At 35.9% G+C, this 6,510-nt stretch overlaps 1 pseudogene; it reads left to right on the top strand.

Annotated features, from left to right (window-relative positions):
• Window positions 1-79: 79 nt before the first annotated feature.
• Window positions 80-1,557, top strand: LOC133305060 (FT-interacting protein 3-like; annotated as a pseudogene).
• Window positions 1,558-6,510: the final 4,953 nt, after the last annotated feature.

Raw genomic sequence — 6,510 nt, 5'->3', positions numbered from 1 at the left:
AAGGTCTACAAATTTGGGGTAGACACAAGTTTAATTTAAAATTGTCCTCCTATTGTTGTTGTTGTAGCGGTTAGAAACCATGGCACATCAGAAAGTGGATTCCAAATTGAAGGATATTTCTCCGAGTATTGGTGCCAATATGATCACAGGAGCTTCTTTTATGTCAGGATTGTTAGGGCCAGATATTTGTTTGTGCGTATTGAAATCAATAGCTTCTTTTATGTCAGGATTGTAACTATTGTTGTCGAACAGAATGGGGGGTTTGCTGGTAAGATTTGGTTCTATTTGGTGGTTATCATATATTTGATGATGACCCACACTACAGCACTGATCTAAATCCACCAGACAAGAAATTGAGGAAACCCCCCATTGGGGTTTTTGAGATGGGGATACTGAATGCTAGAGGGCTTCCAGCCATAAAAGCAAGGGGTCGTACTGATGCATATTGTGTGGCTAAATATGGCTCACAATTTCTGTGTTTGATAACGGTCTACTGTACGAGGGAGATATAGCTTCAGGAGCAAAAGATACAGGAATAGGGAAGGTGAGAATCCGTCTATCTGACATGGAAACCAATAAAATTTATTCTTATTCTTATCCACTTTTTGAACTTCAACCTTGCGGGCTGATAAAGATGGGACAAATTCAACTGGCTTTCAAGTTTTGTTGCCTAAGTAAGCTTAATCTCTATTTCATGTACGCATTGACCAAGCTTCCTAAACAACATTATGCTAAACCATTGTCTCCGACTCAATTACATGGGTTAAGGAAACAATCTGTTATGTTTGTCTCATCGAAGTTGAGTAAGAGTGAACCGCCGATGAGAAGAGAGGTTGTTGAGTATGTGCTGGATTCTCGCGAAATCATGTGGAGCATGCGAAGAGCTAGAGCTGATTTTGAAAGGATTAACATTTTGGTGAGTGGGTTGGTAGCCTTATACACTAGATTTGATGAGATATGCAAGTGGGAGAATCCTAATGTAACAGTTATGGTAATTGTAGTGGTTATAGTGGTTCCAGTGGTTCTGGATATTTGTTCCCCTCTACCACAGCATCTCTTTTGGCATTTTATCTTGTGTATTTATTGGGGCTGGAAATATGCAAATAGGCCAAAAAAACTGGCTCATGTAAATTTGGAATTGTCTAATGTTCACACAGCAAGTGTAGATGAACTGGAAGAAGAGTTTGATCCAATTCCAACAAGATTCGGAGACAACGTTATAAGGAGGAATAGATATGATCGATTAAGAATTGTCGCAGGGAAATATGCAGCACTGATGGGGGACTTTGCTACTATTGGAGAGAAACTACAATATCCTTTGAGCTGGCAGGATCCAACCGTTACAATGCTTGTGATGATTGCTTGTTTGATTGTTGGGTTTCTGATCTTACGGTTTTCACCTTCGTGGAGCTTTCCATTTCCGCTGCGTTATTTTGTTATACTTGTTTCGGTGCTTTATCTGCTAATAAATTATCCTATATTTTGTTCACCCTCCCCTAGTTGGATTTATAATTTGATAAGTAGGATGCCTTTAAAATTAGACTACATGATATAAGAGTGAGATTTTATTTTTTGGTTGTTGGTAGTAGGGTGACATTGATGTAGACGCACTCTGGTCTCTGAGTACTCTATTTTTTTTTTTATAATATTGAATTCTTTATTTTATTTTCTCGCCAATCAAATTGCCATTTCATTTTTGGTTGTGATATGTTTACTCCCATTATTCTTAACAGGATTCTTATGTGGATGGTATGTGAAAGTTTTATTTATTATTAACTTACTTCTTACAAAAGTCTTAATATATTTTAGCTCTTATATGTTAAGACACAAGTTTAATTTTAAAGATCCCAGCTCAGCTTTTTCAAGCGCAAGCTACTCTTATTTTAAATGGATTTCCATACTAAACTGTTAGCTACCCATGTTTTATTTTATAACATTTTATTAAATTAGGTTAACAAAAACTCAACCCAAATAATTTCCAAAAATTATATATATAACATTGCCCACATTCTTATATTTGGACAAATCAAAAAATATTAGTGTAAAAATAAAAAGAAGTTTTGTATTCAATTTTAACTGTTTAGTTTATTTACATGTAACAACTCTGAACAATTGGATGCAGTGAAATTAAGAATATAATTCGTTACTTTTTTTTTTTTATATATACAGTTTCGTTACTCTTTTTTTTTTGTACATACAGTTTCGTTACTTTTACTTGATAGATAAATAAACCAGACAAATGCATGGGAATGATGTCGGTTAGCGTCTTGCCAAGGAATATTCTCAACGGTGGTCATTCAACGAGAAAAAATTGCCTCCCTTCTATATAAAGAACGGTGCAAATGGCAAAATCGTTTTGAAAAAACCAAAACCCCTTCACCCTTCCCACGTATAGTTCATTCCACTTGCATATCAAAATGTTCTTTGTCGTTTTTGTTTTTTTAAATTATAAAGGACAAAATTTTAATTAATTCAAAGCAATTTCCAAATAAAAGAAAGTCTTGTATTCAATTCTAAGTTTATTCACATGTAGCAACCATGAACTAGTATTTTAAAATCCCTCACGGAGTTTGGATTAGTAATTAGACTCTACTTGTACGTGATCTTTTTAATGTGTGAAACTTCCGGTTGAATCCATGACTCCCGGGTAAGAGGGGATCACTGCATTTTTTTTAAAAGAAATTTATACATGAAATGACGTTGTTTGATATATAAAAAAAACAAACAAAAACTCATTGCTGCCTAGATTTAGAACTAGATCCGAAACCTGAATCGTTCTTTTTCTTCTCTTTCAATCTTCTCTCTCAGATCCAGTCTCCCTGATCCAATGAGCTCCTCCATTGTGCTGGTTCTTCTCTTCCCTCCATTAATTTATTGTGTTGCTGCCTCTCCTTTGCTATTCTCTATTGGGTAAGGAATCTTCTTTCACATACGCATGAAATGAACAAGAAGAGCCTAAGTTTGATGATAATATATTTTATACTTGATAGTTTTATACTTTGATTAGCTTGTGAATATTGACTTGTGAATGTGATTGGTTGAATTATGTTGAGTATATTTTAAATCTTTAATGATTGAAGATTTGATTTTTTTGAATTTTTTATATAGAATATATATTTATTTCTTTAACATATAAAATCGGATCAGCGAAGTAATTCGGTGACCCTCGGTTGAACCCGTGACCCCTAACCTTGACGGAGTCAATGGCCAGGCTAGATTTTTAAATACTACTCTGAACAATTGGATGCAAGTGAAGTTAAGAAAATAATTCGTTAAATTTACTTGATAGATAAATAAACCATAAAACGCACGGGAATGATGTTGGAACTTGGAAGCGTCTTGCCAAGTGACATTCTCAACGGTGGTCATTCAACCAAAAAATTTGCCTCCCTTGCCTTCCCGTCCCTTGTATAAAAAGAACGGTGCAAATTGCAAAATCGTTTTGGAAAAACCAAAACCCGTTCACCCTTCCCACCTATAATTCATTCAACTTGCATATCAAAATGTTCTTTGTCGTATCTACCAAAAAAAAAAAAAAGTTCTTTGTCGTTACCTTACTAATAAAAAGAATATTCTATGTCGTTTTTGTTTTTTTAAATTATAAACGACAAAGTTTTAAATCATAAATCAAATAATAATATCTACGACTCTATGGTCTCTACCATCTCCATCACGGAAATATCTATGGTACTACTGCTGTATCATTCACTCAGTGCATCTATCTAATAAAAAATAAAGAATGAATGTCATGTTTGTATGGAAAGAAGAGAAAAATATTTTTCTTATCCAAATGTCATTTGTTAAATAGCATATGTACATACTACAGATGTACAGAAGATGATCTACTCCATCACATAATAAAGGTGGCACACTCTATTTCTGAACCACACACTCTTATTTGTTTCTGTTAAGCGAGAGAACACAGAGAGAGAGAGAGGGGGGAACAATGGTGTCTATGACTGCTATTGGTGTTTTGAAAGTGCCATCTTCGTCGAATGTGGGAAGGAAAGCCATCCCACGCAACCTCTCATTCTCGGCATCACAGCTCTCTGGTGACAAGATTGCCACAGTTTCAGATTCTGCAGCTGCAGGAAGAAGAAGCTGCACCCGCAAACCGGTGATTGTTACTCCGATGGCCGTTTCTGATTCCCAAAACTCCCAGACTTGTCTTGATCCATGTTGGATAAGTTTTAAATTAAGTAAAAAAGAAAATAGAAAAATGAAAGGTTTATGGTAAAGAGGTGTGACCCTAGGTATTTGGTAGTGGACAATTTTTGTGTTTAGATTTCCTTAGTTGGTCATTATTATTCTTAATCATTTGCTATTGTTTATAAATAGCTCATTGTAACTTTTGAAAAGTGGCTTGGTAGAATCAGTAGTACAATAGAGGTATATTCAGAGAATTGTGTGTGTATCTTGTGTGTGTGAGCACCAGTTATAGGGCCTGTGAAATAACAATCCAGACGCTAGCAGAGTGAGCTTGCCTATTTTCTTCATTGTTTTTTTTTTCCTTTCCACTGTTACAGCGTGGAGCGAAATGAAAACTAAATTAAGATCTAAGATGCTAAATTTTCAATCAAATATTTGTGTCTCAATGTACTAAAAAGAGGGTGTGCATGATTGGAGCTTGATGTCAATTGATTCGCTTTGTTATGGACCTGACAAATGCCCATATTCTAGAAGGACCAATAAAGGACAGCACAAAAGGAAGGAAATCTCCTATTGATGACAATCCTATCCAGACAGCTAAGCAGTTGGACTTGGGCCCCCAATATTCCTAAGAGGCCCAGAATTACACTCTTTCAGGTAACCCATCTATAAATACAGGGTTAAACCAATAAGGTACGGACACTCGAAAAACCCTCTCTCTTAGCTTGTCACTGTGCACACACCCCACGCCTTGATCATATCGATTATTATTGTGCACAGTGATCAGCCTACCCTCAATGGTATCTCATTCATAGATACTTGAGAGAGGGCACCTAGATCCTACATAAAATATACCAGCCACCGATTGGATACCTCTGTCTTTCAGACAGAACATTGGCGCCGTCTGTGGGAAACGAAAAAATTCTATTCCTACCCCAATAGTGGTGAAAGCGCAGCAGCCGCCGCCACATCCAAATCCTAATACGATGGGTGCAAAATTCAAATATGAAATGTATCAACCTTTCAAGATCGGGGTTGCTTTAGCAAGCAGAAGTCGAGATATAAATTGAGACTGGTGCTGAGATCGAAATTGTGACCACCACCACCATTGTCGAGATCATGGCCGAGATCAAAATGGAGACCGAGATGGAAACCGAGACCCTGAGACCCTTACCGTGGCCGAGATCGGGTCTAACAAAAAAGGAAGCGAATCAAGCAAAGAACAAAAGCTAAGTTTCCTCCCTTTTTCTAGTCTTAATTTGCGTTAAAAAAGGATCCACCTTTTAAATATTTTAGAAAAGGATGCACCTCTTTAATATTTTATATCAATATTTTAGAAAAGGATCCAATCATTTTTTAAATATTGTTCAAGAAAAGGATCCACCTTTTTTAAATATTGGAGGAAAATATCCAATGATGCAGGGATAATCTTTTCCATTGTTGAGATCCTCGAAGACATAAGCCTTATAAATACTAGTAACAGCGGTGGATATTGCAAAAATGCTGCTGCAAAATATGAGAGTTTCTTTGAATTTGCTAATCTTTTCCTTGAGCCGAGAACGGCTAGTGCTAGCATGATTGCGTGCACAAGCTTGAGTCCGTATTGGGCCAAGTCTGAGTTCGGTGATATCAATTCCTATTCGCCGGGATATGTGGATTCAAAGTTACTGTGAGAAAAAGACCAGTCTGAATTCAGAATGTCGAATAATATCGGTAATGTCCATAATGTCATATTTATTATGAAATTATTGCTGATTAATTATTATTAATTACTGATTGTCGCTGAATAATTATTACATTGAATCAAAATGTCAATAATATTGTATTTATTATGAAATTATTGCTGATCAATTATTATTAATTACTGATTGTCGTTGGTCAGTTATTACATTGAATTAAAATAATTGCTGATTACGAGTAATTAGCACTGATTGTTGATGGAATTAAATCAATCGTTGATTGTCTTCTTCATGCTCTGTTACTTAGCATTGGTTTTGGTGCAAGAAAAAAGTAAACATGTGGTGTGAGCCCCGCGCATCATACACCAAAGTATGCTAGCATCATCTCGGGCAGGAGTATGGAATAACACGGAATGAGCCATTAAATGCATCATGGCGCAAGGCAATCAGCATTCCAAAAAGGAAGTAACCCCTTCGACTTTAATTTGATTTCATTTGATTTTATTTATTTCCTTTCAATTCATATGATATGATCAAATGAGGAAAGGATATTAATATTTTGCATAATCCATCCACCTCGACGTGGGGCCCATGAAAGCTTGCAAGATTCCAATGATGCAGGGATCCAAGATTTAATATACAGGATTTGTTATAAACATAGTAACTTGCAATATTTTAATTG

Source organism: Gastrolobium bilobum, unplaced genomic scaffold, assembly GCF_033153095.1.
Source record: "Gastrolobium bilobum isolate Gb01-03AN ecotype WA unplaced genomic scaffold, APGP_CSIRO_Gbil_v1 utg45939, whole genome shotgun sequence".
Lineage (NCBI taxonomy): Eukaryota > Viridiplantae > Streptophyta > Magnoliopsida > Fabales > Fabaceae > Gastrolobium > Gastrolobium bilobum.
Note: the sequence above shows the minus strand (reverse complement) of the source record. Positions and strands in the feature narration are given on the sequence as shown.